The 16,632-nt window shown below is 31.1% G+C and overlaps 1 protein-coding gene across 1 annotated transcript in view; it reads right to left on the bottom strand.

Annotated features, from left to right (window-relative positions):
- CDH19 (cadherin 19) overlaps positions 1-15,835 on the bottom strand; it is a 107,292-nt gene extending 91,457 nt beyond the window's left edge. Inside the window, exon 1 of the mRNA XM_073006245.1 lies at positions 15,692-15,835. The gene's annotated coding sequence lies outside the window, so the exon portion shown is untranslated. The remainder of the gene's footprint in view (positions 1-15,691) is intronic.
- Between the last annotated feature and the right edge of the window lie 797 nt (positions 15,836-16,632).

Genomic DNA, 16,632 nt, shown 5'->3' with positions numbered 1-16,632 from the left:
CTGAGTTGCTGGGATAGGCTCCTGCCACCCATAGCCCTGAACTGGAATAACCAGGTTGGAAAATGCACGAATACAAATTATCATAAAATGAAGATTTGCAAAGTACACGATCATCATACAAATGCAAGACAATAAACTATGCTGAGTAGGAAAGAGCTCATCGAGCCAGCTGTATATTTGCAAATTCTTGTGTTTGAACTTCATGGTGGCTGGAGGTGATAGGGACAATCTTTGTTTTGCAAACGTTTGTTTCTTGATTTAACCCATCACCACTACAACTGCTAGTCACTCACTGATTCACCCAAAATTGGGTAAACAATGATCTTACTTGTTTTTACTAATCATATATATGTACAGCTCACATTTATTTCAGTGTTTAATATTAGAAATGTTTTGGTCCTTATTTATAAGTTTAGTGAAGTTTTTGTTACCGGAAATACGTCATAGGGACTAAACCCTCGTTTATCTCAATTAGCCTCTGATAAAATTGGTGTTATTATACAGTGTTTCACTTAAAGTTGCAGTTTGAAGACTAAAGTGGAATATATGCAGATACATCACTAAACTACTGATTAGGAAATCATACGTCCCAGGCTTCTTTTGATGATTAATGAATTAACAGCTTTTCGGAAAGCAGAGAGTAAACAAATAATGCTTCCCACTTCCGACAATAATAACAACACAAGAAAAAATTTAAAAAGTAAAAATAAAAATCTTTAAAGGTTGATGAATAAGGTAGATTGAAAATTTCATGAACCTTCAAATAAATCATTATGGTTTAACAAAACCATCAGTTACCATATATGTAGAGTGGGAAATTCCAAAGTCATAAAATTATGCAAAGACTATTTTTTCCTAAAACATTGTTCAGAATAATGATCAAATATTATATTAGTTAACCATATTCATCACATAAATAATATTTGACAAATTGAATGAATATATATATATATGTAAAGACAACACAAAGGATTACATATTTTTCTTCGAACCAACAATGTATTTCATTTTTCCAAGAATTTCTAACAGTATTTATTTCTTTTTTCTTTTGCTTTCATTATGAAGATATAGTTTCACTTTGCACTTGTTGAAAATCTTTTTAGCCACTGCTTACTATAGTAAATAAACTGTTGTATTCAATTTGACAGTTTTTGCGGATGTTGTGATAGTAGCTACATAATACCTAGACAAACATATCATCCAAATGTTCCTTTCTCCAATTATCAATTGTGCTTTCAGCACATCTTTCTATAACTATAATATCTACAAATTTACTCTACTATCAAAAATAATACTTAGTAAGCACCACTGCCAAATGGTATGGAAAGTATTATTTTGTTATGAAAAGGCATAATATAAACATGATTTTATAAAACACACAATCCTTAGTGAATGGAAAAAGAAAACTAAAGTCAAGCACTTCATTAATTTGCCTTTTTTATGTGTATATATGTGTTTGTGTTGTGTAGAATCGTACAAAAATCTAAAAATTAATATATCACAGAACCACACATATCTGATTCACATGAACATAAAAATCATTTGATCCAACCCTGCAAAAGCACTTTATTTGACAATAGCAGTAATTATTATTTTAACAAATGAACAAATATGACAAAATTATTATTTTGTTAGGTTTCATTATATTTAGTTTAATTTTTACTGTGAATGTGGAGAATACCTCAATATTTAAATAAATATATAGACAAATAAGGGTTAGTTTGATCCCTCAATTTCAGGGAAATTGTTTCCATATATTATTGTACATAGAATCATTTCAAAAGCTTGACAAAACAGATAATCCCACTCCACAGCTACTGATTCATGAGCTGGGTGTTTTTTAAACAAGCCTTAAAGATGACTTGAAAGCAAATATTTTCATGAAATATCATCACCATCATCATCTTGTCAACCATATTGAGTGTTTACTCTGTGATGATTACTATGCAAAGATAATGGCATTCCTTAATTGAGTTCTCTTACAGTAATTCTATATTATATGTTCTATTATTGTTGCTATTTTATAAATGCAGATACTGGGCATATTAAAGTTAAGTAACTTGTCTTAGCTATAAAGTAATTGGCAGGATTGGAATTAAGACAAAGGATTTTGCTTTCTTTAGAGCTGCTACCTTTAACCAATGTCTTTGCAGAAGCCATTTTCTGGAATATCTCTCTCTTTTTTTTTTTTTTTTTTTTTTGAAAAGAAAAAGCATGTAGAAGTTGGCTAACACTTATTTATAGAACAGTATTTTCAAACTTTTCATAATTTATTCTCCTATCAGAAAAAAATACTGCAGGTGAGCACCAATATTTGTATATGCATTTATATACTAATGATTCACAAACACAACTGTTATCACTATGTAAAGTATTTGCTAAAATGTACTCAAAATTTAAATGCAAAAATAATGAAGTAAAGCATAAATATAAATGAAATTTCTCATATTTTCCCATAGTTCAGTTAAAAGCATGGTGAGCCTGCTGTGTTATATAAACACTTCCTTGCAGACTTCCCTGTAAGATGAAGGAGCATGGCATAATTATGTTGGATTTTGTGGGTCTGCATCTTCCACCTAATCCTGTTTAGGGTCTATCATTTTCCCTTTCTTCTTCAAGAGGATAATCAGCAGTGATTTTTTTTGTGTGTTACTTTTTAAGTTCTCATTTTACAACATTAAGTCAATGTTGACCGGTAAGTAGCATCTGTATAAAATGTAATGATTTGTACCTCGATGATATGATAGTTTCATGAGACTAGTCAAGATACTTAAACACTCTCAGGTTGAGTATCTTCAACTGCAAGATGATTTAATAAATGTAATCTCTAGATCTTCTGGATAAATCACATTAAAATAACTGAAACTGTAGTTAGAATATATCAAATGTTTAATAAAGGTCCTTATGTCATATAAACATGTAATTTATTTAAATACTTATAATGTCTGACATCTTTAAATAAATGCTTATTAATCAGTTCCTGGAGTGCATAAGATAATCACTGGTAATCACCCATTGCTACAAGAATCATCAAAGGAACAGCTCTCAGTATAACTGCTATTGAAGCCATGCAGGAAAGGGCTCCTTCCAAGTTAGAATGACTGAAAACGGGAAATATTTGCTACGGTCATTTACAAACGATTTTATCTGTATACAGCCAAGGTTAGTGTGTACAATTTTTATTTTGTAAAATTTTCAGATTTGGCAGTAGACAAGAGTACAAATCTATCATAAATACTTATAAAACCTAAGAGAGTTTAGATAGAATTTTAATTATCAGAAGGTTAAAATTCTTGCCATATATTGTCACTATCACGTCTGAATACAGATTTTGAAAAACATTGATAATCTAGCAACTTACAAGTTGAAATCTGTTTACCTATTTTCCTATTTATTTTAATGGAAAAAACATTCTTGGAAAGTCATATTGATATTTGAGGAAAATTAAATCTTGGGGTTCTATTTTGAAGACGTATTTTGCACATTCTGGACATAATATCTTTAGATTATGTGGCTTCAGTGAATACCTGCCTACTGAAGCATCATAAAGCAGTCTAAACAACCCATATTTATCTCTTTTCTAATCTCCAGACCTACAGAATTACTTTCTACAAGGCATTTCAAAGTGCATACTGACATTCTTACTTTCTATTCACTCTTGCACCTAATCATTATGTTCCTTCTTTCCCTTAATGAAATCAGCATCCTCTCGAAAGCTCACACTTGAATAAAAGGTTATTCTCTGACGTTTCCTTCAGCTAACCTCCCATATACATACATTTGAGCATGAAGCCTGACTAGAGATGAACTATGATCAATTCTATGTCTTAAATCTTTCAAGTAAATTCATTTACCTTCTATTACCTCCAAGTTCTTAATTCATGATAATTTTAAAATCTTTATTTTGTACATATTCAAATATGAACAAATAATTGTACATATTGATGGGATACAAAGTGATATTTTAATACATGTATTCAATGTGTAATGAAAAAATCAGGATAATTAGGACAACAATCACAAACATTTATCTTTGTGTGTGCGTGTTGTGAACATTCTGATCCTCTCTTAGTTTTTTAAAAAGTATGCATTAAATTATTGTTAACTATATTCACTGTGCAGTGCTATAGAAAACCAGAATTTGTTCCTTTTCTTTAGCCATAATTTTATATCTATTAAACAGTCTTTCCCCATCTCCTCTTCTTCCATTATTTCTTTTCTCTAATAATAATTCTACACTCTACTTCTGTTAGCTCAATTTTATTTTAGCTTTCGCATAAGAGTTAGAACTTGTAGTATTTATCTTTCTGTGCCTGACCTATTTCACTTAAAGTAATGCAGTCTAGGTTCATCCATGTTGCTGTGAATGATAGAATTTCATTCTTTTCTATGGCTGAATAGTATTTCATTGTGTATATACACCACGTTTTATTTATTCTTTTATTTCTGGAAGGACACTTAGTTTTCTTCCAAATATTGGCTATTGTAAATGGTGTTGCAATACACATTGGAGTGCAGATATATTTTCAATATACTGATGCTCTTTCGTTTCAATAAATACCCAGTAGTGAGATTGCTGAATCATATACTAGTTCTATCTAGTTCTATTTTTAGTTTTTGGAGAAACCTTCATGCTGTTTTTCATAATTGCTGCACTAATGTACCTTCTCACCAACAATGAAGGAGTTCCATTTTCTCCACATAGACAACAGTATTTTTTTTAAACTTTTTGATAATAGACATTCTAACTGGGGTGAAAAAATATCTCATTGTGATTTTGATTTACATTTCCCTGATGATTAGTGATGTTGAACATTTTTTTCCATATACTTATTGGCCTTAGTTCATAAATTCTTGTTATAAATTGTTTATAATACCAAAAAACAAATAGGAATTGTATTTTTGAAAGTAACCAATAATGTTTCTGGAGTGTTAAATACTGAAAGCCATTTCGTTTTCAATCTCACATCTGTGACTCTATCTTAAAGAAATAAATTGGTATATAAAATGTTCTTATACAAAAAAAAAAAAATCGATGTATTATTTATTATGTCTAAACTTAAAACCTAATTGCTGAGGTGAGCTGATTACTTTTTGACATATAAGTTCTCTTAAGTGTTTAAAGATGTTGGACAGGATTATGGCAAAGATATTTGGAGACGTGCATAGTAGAAGAACTTAGTAGTCGAAAAACCTCAGGGTGTCAAGACAGTAGAGTTCTACATCATGTTGTATTAAAAAATAAACTAGTGTTAACAGACGAACACAAACATAAATATATTTTCTAGTTTGTCACTGAAAGAGAGCACAACTTAAGGAATAATTCTGCTTATTTCTACCACTAATGTACACCATAAGTTTCCAAATTTGGTCTTTTATATCAGCCTTCAATTAAGAAAAATATATAATTTGTTGAATAGCTAAGAGAAGTTTTAAGAGTGAATCTCAGGAAACAGAAATAACGAATTGAAGGGTAACTGGAGGCTGAGAGTGAAGTTCCAAAATTTAAAGTAGTCTTTCAAATAAGTTGCTGAGAGAGGGAAAAGAGATTTGGGATGATAGCAATGAGAGGTTTGGAGTTAATGAGGTTCTTTTTTTTTTTTTTTTTTTAATATAGATACTGTGTTGAATGAAAATGGGCTAAATGCCCCACTTTTTAAAGACCCAACTGTATGTTGAATTAAAAATATCTATTTTACACACAATGACACCCATAGGCTCAAAGTAGAGGAAGGGAGAAAGATCTATCAAGCAAATAGAAAACAAGAAAGAGCAGGAGCTACTATTCTTCTTTCAGACAAAACAGACAATTGTCCAAAAGGACAAAGAATGGCATTACATAATGATAAAGAGTTCAATTCAACCAGAAAACTTAATTATACTAAATATATATGCACCCAACACTGGAGCACCAAGATTTATAAAGCAAGGTATTGAAGACTTATGAAAAAACTTAGATAACCACACAATCATAACTGGGAGACTTTATCACCCCAGTGACAGTATCAGACACATTAATGAGTTAGAAAATTAATAAAGATATTCAGAACCTAAACTTGACACTTTACCAAATGAAACTAACAGATATCTACAGAGAACTCCATTAAACAACAGTAGAATATACATTCTTCTTATGCACACATGGCACATGCTCTAAAATCAACCACACACTTGGCCATAAAGCAGTTCTCACATATTCAAAAAGCCCAAAGTCATACGAATCACAATCTTGGAACACAGTACAATAACAATAAAATAAATACTAAGAAAATCACTCAAAACTATACAGTTACATGAAAATTAAACAAACTGCTCCTGAATGACCTTCAGGTAAACAATGAAATTAAGGCAGAAAGGAAGAAGTTCTTTGAAAGTAATGAAAATATAGACACAACATACCAGAATATCTGGAACATTGATAAAGCAGTGTTAAGAGGAAAGTTTATTAGTCTTAAATGCCCACATCAAAAAGTTAGAAAGATCTTTACTTAATAACCGAATATCACACCTAGAGGAAATACAAAAACAAGAGCAAACAAACCCCAGAGCTAGCATTAAAAAAAAAGTTAGCTGAACTGAAAGAAATAGAGACATGAAAAACACACATAACATCAACAAAACCAAAGTTGCTCTTTGAGTGAATAAATAAGATTAGTAGACTACTAGAAGACTAACAGAGGGAAAAAAAAAGAAAGAAAAGATCCAAATAAACACAACTGGAAATGTCCAAGGGGACATTACCACTGGCCCCACAGAAATACAAACAACATAGAGGACATTACCACTGACCCCACAGAAATACAAACAACATAGAGGCTGCATATCCACAACACCCTCAGAGACTCCGTGCACACATAGTAGAAAATCTAGAATAAACTGATAAATTCCTGGAAACTTACAACCACCCAAGATTGAATCAGGAAGAAATTGAAACACTGAACAGATCAATGGTGAGTTCCAAAATTGAATCAGTAATAAAAAAACCTACCCAACAGAAAAAGCCCTGAATGTGACGAATTTACAGTCAAATTATACCAGCTATTATAAAGAAGAAGGAGTACTAATTTTACTGAAACGATTTCAAAGATTTGAGGAGGATGGACTCCTTTCTAACTCGTTCTATAAGACGAGCCTCATTCTAATATCAAAATCTGTCAGAGACTCAACAGCAGAAGAAAACTTCAGGCCAATATCCTGTTGAACATAGATTCAAAAGTCCTCAACAAAATAGTAACAAACCAAATACGCAATATATCAAATTTAATCCACCAGGATGAAATTAAATTTTTTCCTGGGATGCAAGGTTGGTTTAACATATGTAAATAAATGTGATTCATAACATAAGCAGAACCAGAAACAAAAATCACATGATCATGTCCATACACACAGAAAAGCTTTTGATAAAATTCAATATTTCTTCATCTTAAAAACCCTGAAAAAACAAGGCATATAATGGACATACCTGAAAAAATAATAAGAGCCATCTATGACGAATTCACAGCAAGCATCATACAGAATGGGCAAGAACTGGAAACATTCCCCTTGAGAACTGGAACAAGACAAGGATGCCGATTCTCACCACTCCTATTTAACATAGTTTTGGAAGTCCTAATCAGAGGAATAAGGCAAGATAAAGAATTAAAAGGCAAACCATAGGAAGAGATAATGTCAAAATATCTCTCTTCACAGATAATATGGTTCTATACCTAGAAAAGTCTGCCAGGAGGTTCCTAGATCTCATTAAAATTTCAGCAAAGTTTTGGGATACAATATAAAGGTACAAAAATCAGTAACATTTCTATATACTGATAACATCCATACTGAAAGCCAAATCAAGACCACAATCCTACTCAAATAGCAACAAATAGAATAAAATACCTAGGAATACAGCTAGTCAGGGAGGTGAAAGATCTCTATAATGAGAACTACAAAACTTACTGAAAATCAGAGGACACAAACAAATGAAAAAAACATTCCATGCTCATGGATAGGATTAATCAATATTGTTAAAATGACCATAATCCTCAAGAAATTTACAGTTTCAATGCTATTTCTATCAAACTACCACTTACATTCTTCACAAAATTAAAAAAAAAAAATCATACTAATGTTCACATGGAACCATAAAAGATCAAAAATAGCCAAAGCAATCCTAAGGAAAAAAAAAAAAGCTGCAGGAATCACACTACCTGACTTAAAAGTGTACTACAAGGCTGCAGTAACTAAAACAGTATGGTACTGGTACAAAAACATACTCATAAACCTATAGAACCGGTTAGAGAACATAGAGGCCGCATATCCACAACCATCTGATCTTCAACAAAGCCATCCATAATAAGCAATGGGGGAAAGGACTCCTTTTAAATAATGGTGGTGGGATAACTGGCTAGGCATATGCAGAGGATTTAAACTGGACCCCTTCCTTCCATCATATAAAAAAATCAGTACAGATTAAATATTTAAATGTAAATCCTACAACTATAAACACCCTAGGAGAAAACCTAGGAAATACTATTCTGGACATAGGCCCTGGCAAAGATTTCATAACAGACTCCAAAAGTGATTGGAACAAAAATTAAAATTGACATGTGGGACCTAATCAAACTAAAGAGCTTCTGCACAGCAGAAGAAACTATCAACAAAGCAAAGAGACAACACACAGAATCGGAGAAAATATTTGCAAACTATGCATCTGACAAATCCAGAATCTATAAGGTACTTAAACAAATCAGCAAGCAAAAAACAACCTCATTTAAAAATGGGCAAAGGATATGAACAGAGGTTTCTCAAGAGAAGACATGCACACAGCCAACAAGCCTATTAAAAATTTCTGAATACCACTAATCATTAGAGAAATGCAAATCAAGGCCACAATGAGATACCATCTCACACCAGTCAGAATGGCTATTATTATGTCAGAATATAACAGACACTGGCAAATTTGCATAGAAAAGAGAATTCTTATACATTGCAGATGTCAATGTAAATTAGTTCAGCCACTGTGAAAAGCAGTTTGGAGTTATCTCAAAGATCTTAGAACTACCATTCAATTCTGCAACCCTAGTAGTGGTTTATATTACTACCATTCAACTTGGCAATCCTAGTAGTGGATTATTAACTATATATTTGAAGGAATATATAGTTCTACCATAAAGACATATGCACAAATATATTCATTACAGCACTTTTCACAATAGGAAAGACATGGAATCAACCTAGATGCTCATGAACAATGGACAGAATAAAGAAATTTGACACATTTACACAATGGAATACTATATAGCCATAAAAAATGGAATCATGTCCTTTGCCCCAATAGGATGGAAGTAGAGGCCATTATCCTAAGCAAACTAATGCAAGAACACAAAACCAAATACTGCATGTTCTCACTTATAAGTGGGAAACTAAACACTGAGTACACATGGACACCAGAGTAATAGACACTGAGGCTTACTTCAGGGTGGGGTGAGAAGAGGGTGAGAATCAAAAAACTGTCTGTCAGGTAGTATTATCACTACCTGGGTGATGATATAATTTGTACACCAAACCACAGCAACATGCAATTTACACATGTAACAAGCCAGCATATGTACCCCCTGAAACTCAGAGTCAGAAAAAAAAATTTAATCAAAGTTATAATAAAATATCGGATACTAAAATGGAAAGTGCACTTCAAAGACATGTTATAAAAGGTAAGTATGAATATATTACTACTTTGATACAAAACATTTTGGAATTCAACCTCTTAAGAATTATTTTAGTTTCAAATTGTATAATATAAAATTGAATGTTTTAGTCTCTCTTTCAAAAAGTCTATAATGTAAAAACTGGTATCACTTGTTTTATGTTTATTATTTTGTGTTTTCTGTATATTAACTTAAAATAAATTCATATTTTTAAAACTTAATTTTGTTGAGTTTATTCAGAATATTGAATCATGGAAAGGTATTGTGAACATATTGTGATGCCAGATGGACTAGGTTAGCACAATGTTTAATGCTATTATTGTATATATTTTGCAGACACTGTTTTTTATTGTCTGCTATTAGCTGTATATTAAGAATGACTACGTAATATTTAGCCAAGCACAGAAAGAGAAATACCACATTTTGTCACCTTTATGTAGAATCTAAAACAATGGAACTCATAGAGGCATAAAGTAGACTGGTATTTACAGAGGCTGGGGGGGTGGGGCAGATGAGGAAATGAAGATCAAATCTCAGACAGGAGGAGTATGTTTAAGGGGTTCTATTAGACAGTGTGGTGAATACAGCTAATAGTAGAGAATTGTACATTTCAAAATTTCTACGAAACCAACAACTGTTCTTACCACAAAAAAAGTGTTAAATATTTGACGTGATGGATATATTAACTAGCCTGATTTAATCATTCCACATTGTTTTTATGAATTCTAACATCAGTTTATGTCTCATAAATTTATTATATTATAAATTGTTCATTTTCAATAAAAAATAAATATTGAAAATATCCTATAAAGGATTAAAGAGATTAATAAATTAATAAATTTATTAAAGAGATTAATAAATTGTTTTAACATGAATGCATGAATATAGGATAAATTCCTACTGTTTAATTCCCAAAATGAGAAATTTGAGTATATCACCTTAATTATAAATAAAAATGTGTATGGCATAAAATAAATCAGAAGTGTTTTGAGTTTTTTAAACACAGATGACAGTAAAATATACCTCCGAGGGTTGTATGTAATGGGTTAAAAATATGTATCAATTTAAGGAAGGAAAACAGTCATGTTTATGAAACAGTCATGAATATAGTTAATTCATATTACAAGCTGGATTTAAAAACAAAGATAGGATATCTTACATTTGTAAATCCTTTGAAATTGTTTCCAGATAGAATAAACATACTTTCTTTTAGTACTTAAATGTAACAGCATTTAGTATAATCTAAACGCATGACTGGGATTATCGAATAAATAAATGTGTCTTTATTCCTTAAATTTTAAATTATGTGGACTCTGAAGCTGCTCCAAATTGTTAATAAGTATACAGACAGCTAGTATATGCTGCTGAAAGAGATGAAGTTTTATATAAAAAAATTCCTTAATTTTTTAAAAATCTGGCAACCCTAATGTTCTAATATTTTGTTTCATAATGTTTAAGAGTCAGTTAAGTAGTGTCTTGCTGAGATTTTTAATATTTAACTTATCCTTGTAAAAGTCTATTGTTTTTCCTTTTTTATACACAAAAAAAATTCCCAATGACATAATTATAATCTCATAAAAATCATATTTATGAGTTAAGAATTGTGTGTTTTAAACACTGGTTTTAACTTTTTAAATTATTATTATTATACTTTAAGTTCTAGGGTACATGTGCATAACGTGCAGGTTTGTTACATATGTATAGTTGTGCCATGTTGGTGTGCTGCACCCATCAACTCGTCAGCACCCATCAACTCGTCATTTACATCAGGTATAACTCCCAATGCAATCCCTCCCCCTCCTCCCTCCCCCCTCCCCATGATAGGCCCCGGTGTGTGACAGAATGGGAGAAAATTTTTGCAATCTATTCATCTGACAAAGGGCTAATATCCAGAACCTACAAAGAACTCAAACAAATTTACAAGAAAAAAACAAACAACCCCATCAAAAAGTGGGCAAAGGATATGAACAGACATTTCTCAAAAGAAGACATTCATACAGCCAACAGACACATGAAAAAATGCTCATCATCACTGGCCATCAGAGAAATGCAAATCAAAACCACAATGAGATACCATCTCACACCAGTTAGAATGGCAATCATTCAAAAGTCAGGAAACAACAGGTGCTGGAGAGGATGTGGAGAAATAGGAACACTTTTACACTGTTGGTGGGATTGTAAACTAGTTCAACCATTATGGAAAACAGTATGGTGATTCCTCAAGGATCTAGAACTAGATGTACCACATGACCCAGCCATCCCATTACTGGGTATATACCCAAAGGATTATAAATCATGCTGCTATAAAGACACATGCACAAGTATGTTTATTGTGGCACTATTCACAATAGCAAAGACTTGGAATCAACCCAAATGTCCATCAGTGGCAGACTGGATTAAGAAAATGTGGCACATATACACCATGGAATACTATGCAGCCATAAAAAAGGATGAGTTTGTGTCCTTTGTAGGGACATGGATGCAGCTGGAAACCATCATTCTTAGCAAACTATCACAAGAACAGAAAACCAAACACCGCATGTTCTCCCTCATAGGTGGGAACTGAACAATGAGATCACTTGGACTTGGGAAGAGGAACATTAAACACTGGTTTAAAAACACACACACACACACAAAATGACAATGCTCTATATCTTTAAAAATACTTTAGATTTCATATAAGTGGTTTATTAAATCCATATTGTATAAAATGACATTAAAGTTTTATAAAAAATTCATATGGTCTTGAAATTATCAAAGGAGTATACACATACATTCAAAATTATCTGTTAATAGAGAAATGTGTAGCCAGGTACACATATGTATATGAAAACATCAATATGCTTATTTATTATTAACCAATAAATTTGGAGTCAAATCTTCATATGCCTACAGAGTTGGGTTATTCTATAAGCATTCGATAAAAGAGAGAAAATAATCAAAAAGCAACCAATGTCTTATATAATTCCCCAAAGAAAAGTCTTATTTAGAAGAAGGGGATTTATATCCACCTGACAAGTGATATTGTAGCCCATTTATTTCTCATCAAATACTATGGGGAAAGAGTTATATTTTGCTTTACCAGTTCAAGAGCAATTTCAAGCACTGTCAAGAAGTATTTGCTTAGTGACAAAGGATACTACTGTCTTGAAAATTCAGATGTATCTATACCTTTTCTCTTTGCCTTTATTATTATTACAGTTACATTTTATGTTTATCGTTATGTTTAGTGGTATTATCTCTTCATCAAAGAAAGTCATATATTCTCCATTAGACCTTTTTAGGAATAAAATAAATGACAATTTCTCTGACACAATTTAACTATAAAACAACTTAGAGGCAGAAAAATAGTGACTTTTCTGTGATATATTTATGGTTTGCTCATTTCCACAGGAATGACATTTCTAAATTTTGCACACAGATAAAATTGCCTAGGTTACTTTAAGAAATGACTGATGCGCCAAAATTATCCCCACTTTAATACAATACCTTGCAAATTTGCAAATTTCATTTATCATGAAACTTCTTACAATTAAAGAACAGCTAAACTGTGGATCTACTGCTCTGGTATGTTGAAAAGCCACTGTCCTACAACAACATTTCAAATTTCCCTTGTTGTGCCAAAGCAGGATTTCTAAAAATGATGTTTTGCTCTAATCTTAAGACATACTTTGATGATTCTGAATATAATTATTGAATAATTAATGTGACAAATTTTGACAAAAGTATGTGTTCTAGAACACGTTTTAAAGTCAGACAAGCATTCTCTTAATGAATCGTATCAGAATATTCAAGAGGGTAGGCATCACTTGAAAAGGAAATTGATTGGTTACACATTTTGACAGGTTTTAGAACATTTAGCTGTATTCTCTCAATTGAAAGGTGGTGAGAGTGGGTAAAAAAAGAAAAAAAAAAGACTCTTAAAGGGTGCAGTTTATCTTGTTTTATTTTGATTTGATTTTAAAGTGGCAAACATCTTTTGCAAAGACACCCATTTTGTAAATCAGGGGCTGTCTTCACCATTGACAGAAAGGATTCCTGTGGGATTATTGTTAGGTTCCATACTTAGTTATGTTTCAACCTCAATCTGTTTCACCAAAGCAAAGATACAGGTGATAGAAGATCATGGATGTTAAAGGAAATCATCGTGACAACAAATTCTTATTCACCAGCATGGTTCTCAAACTCTTGGTGAGGAGCAATACATTCTCATGTAAAAGAAGATATATAGAAAGATCAATATCTCCTTGTAAACAGTGTAACATATTTGTTCCTATTGCATGACTACTCACTAACATGCTGAATACTGCTATATAACGTTTTAAACATACATTTAAGAGTACATGCTAAGATCATGCATGGCAAAAATGGTCAGTTTATATTAAGTTATAGATGATCATGTATCAGATTATATGTAGCTCTGTTATGAGAAATTCCTGAAAGATGGATCTGGTTTCTTAAGAATGCATAGGAGGCATCTCTGCAGATCATTTTAAAGCATCTTCAATTTATTATAATGTAATCAAAATATGTTTTTATGTTTCTTAAGGAAATGTACCTTACAAACATTCCAAAGTGAAAAACACACCAAAACAAAAAATATAAGTAGAAGACATATGCTTTTAGATATATGCAGATGTGTGTGCCTAAAATTTTAAATATTTCACTGGAGCATGAATAATTTACTAATGTGTGAGACTGTAAAAATCGGATATTTATATAATGATACAAGCATTTCATTCACTTCTACAAAGACTTGGTGAAGTGGAAAACATATGTAAAGGAAAGGAGAGCTGGTGGTTTCTAAATGACATAAATTGATTGCTTAAAAATTTTGAATAACTATAGACAATAATGAAATGCTTATTCCTTTTTAAAATAAATTTGTTAGTTACTTTATTTGGTCAATATAAATGTTCACATTACATTGAAATTTAAATTCTTTCAAATTAAAAATTATAGTAAGTATGCATGCTGCTAATTACAATATTAAGAATTTGAAAAAAAGAATATATTAATGCATGTAATGTTACTTAATATTGTAACTACATCTAAAACATAAATATATATTACTAAATTTTCAAATATTTTATCTAAATAATGTCTTTCTTACAGATGTATTAATTCAACAAATGAATTAATAGAGCTAAAATATAAATTGACATAATCTGAAGAAAGCCTTTGCCACTTTAGGTATTTTTTGCTGCTAAATATTTCATGTGTTTTTATATTTAATAGACTTATTAAATCCCTTTGGTAAACTTATTCTGAAATATTTTATCATAAATATTAATTCAATTAAAATTACATGTACTAAATTAGATTTGAAACAATATGTCTTTTACAGTATCCATTTTCTTAATTTATACTTTTCTTAATTTATACTATCTTTCATATTATTACCCTTTGTGTTATGTATAAATGTTATAATACATATAGGCAAATTAATATGTGTGTACAAATTTAGACGTATATGTGTTTTTATTCATATTAATGCTAATATTTTAATGTTATTGGAATTATTATAATATACTTAAACTTTTTCACATTTATTCTGTATATAAATATTTTTTTCTTCTTATACTTAAGGATGACAACTCTACTGTTCATATTACCTGATATACATGGTAAATATACGATAGATAATAAATAAAACCCTGAACAAAGAAAAATGTGCAAAGAAAGAAAGACATTCAAAGAAAGATTGATTCATTTCTTCTAAGAAACTGGAGAAGTTTAAAATATCCGAACATAGGTGTAACTTCCCCCCCACCCCAACAATCTATATTACAGAGACAGAGAATTGTTCTCACAAATATTTGTTTTGAGAAAGTTCACTACACATCATGCTTTTAAAATTTTTAGAATATTTTCCCAATTTCCCATATATTTTCCTTAATATTTTTAGCATATTTTCCTAGCAACAACTTAAGTACTTTTTGACCTATTGACTCATTAAAGATGATGCATGTAGTTTATAACATGCCTGATTATCACAGTCTTACCTTTGTAACTTCAACTTCTAGGAGCTCTGTGAAAACTGAACAGCAGACTTTGTGTTGGACACATGAGGAAGTGTAGGAAAAACTTTCTTCTTTTTGCTTCACAGTCTTCTCAGCAAACTCTCGATGTGCCCCATTGCCCGGAATTACAGAAGCTTGTGCTTTTAGTACCACAACGCTGTCAGTATGTCACTGCTTACTGAATGCTATTTTGAGTTCTCTGAGTAGAGTCATAAACACTGAGCCTTTTGTGCAAAATATCATAAGGGCACTCTGATGCTCGTTCATAGTCTGGAATTAAAATGCAGACAGCTAAGCAAGTAGTATGAGCTGATTATCTTTTTTTTTTTTTCCCTAACAACAAGCAAAAACAAAATAAAGTACTTATTGGCCTGAGTTGATAAAGACAGAATTCAACTTATGTACAAGAATCTGGTAAGTAGAGAGGACATGCCCTCTGTTTGGGGATTAGCTGATGAAACAAATGATCAATTTAAAGCAGACACAAAACTTACTAAAAAGGGAAATGATTTTCCACTGTGTGTCTATGCCTTCTGGCTATTTCTTAATTCGATCAGTTCTCCTCAGAAATCAAGTAAAATACATAATGAGAGAGCAATGTCTAAATTTTAATTTTAATAAGTCATTTTCTTTTCCTTGGTTTACTATTACCTAAAATGTTTTATTTTATTCATATTTATAATTAGATTTTGATATAAGCTATTGTTATTTAATATAAAATACATATGTATTCTCTATGCTGTTTACTCAAGCTGCTATTTAGTTAAAAATCATTTTTGAAACAAACTAGAGAAACATTAAAATATTAAAAGTTTCTTAAATTATACCTATTTAAAAAAATTCTAAGTGGGTCAGGATTATTCAAACATCCTATTAATTCTGATAGATATTTTGGTCACTATCCTCTTAGTTTTTTCATTTTC

This window comes from Chlorocebus sabaeus, chromosome 18, assembly GCF_047675955.1.
Source record: "Chlorocebus sabaeus isolate Y175 chromosome 18, mChlSab1.0.hap1, whole genome shotgun sequence".
In the NCBI taxonomy this organism is placed as follows: Eukaryota; Metazoa; Chordata; class Mammalia; order Primates; family Cercopithecidae; genus Chlorocebus; species Chlorocebus sabaeus.
Note: the sequence above shows the minus strand (reverse complement) of the source record. Positions and strands in the feature narration are given on the sequence as shown.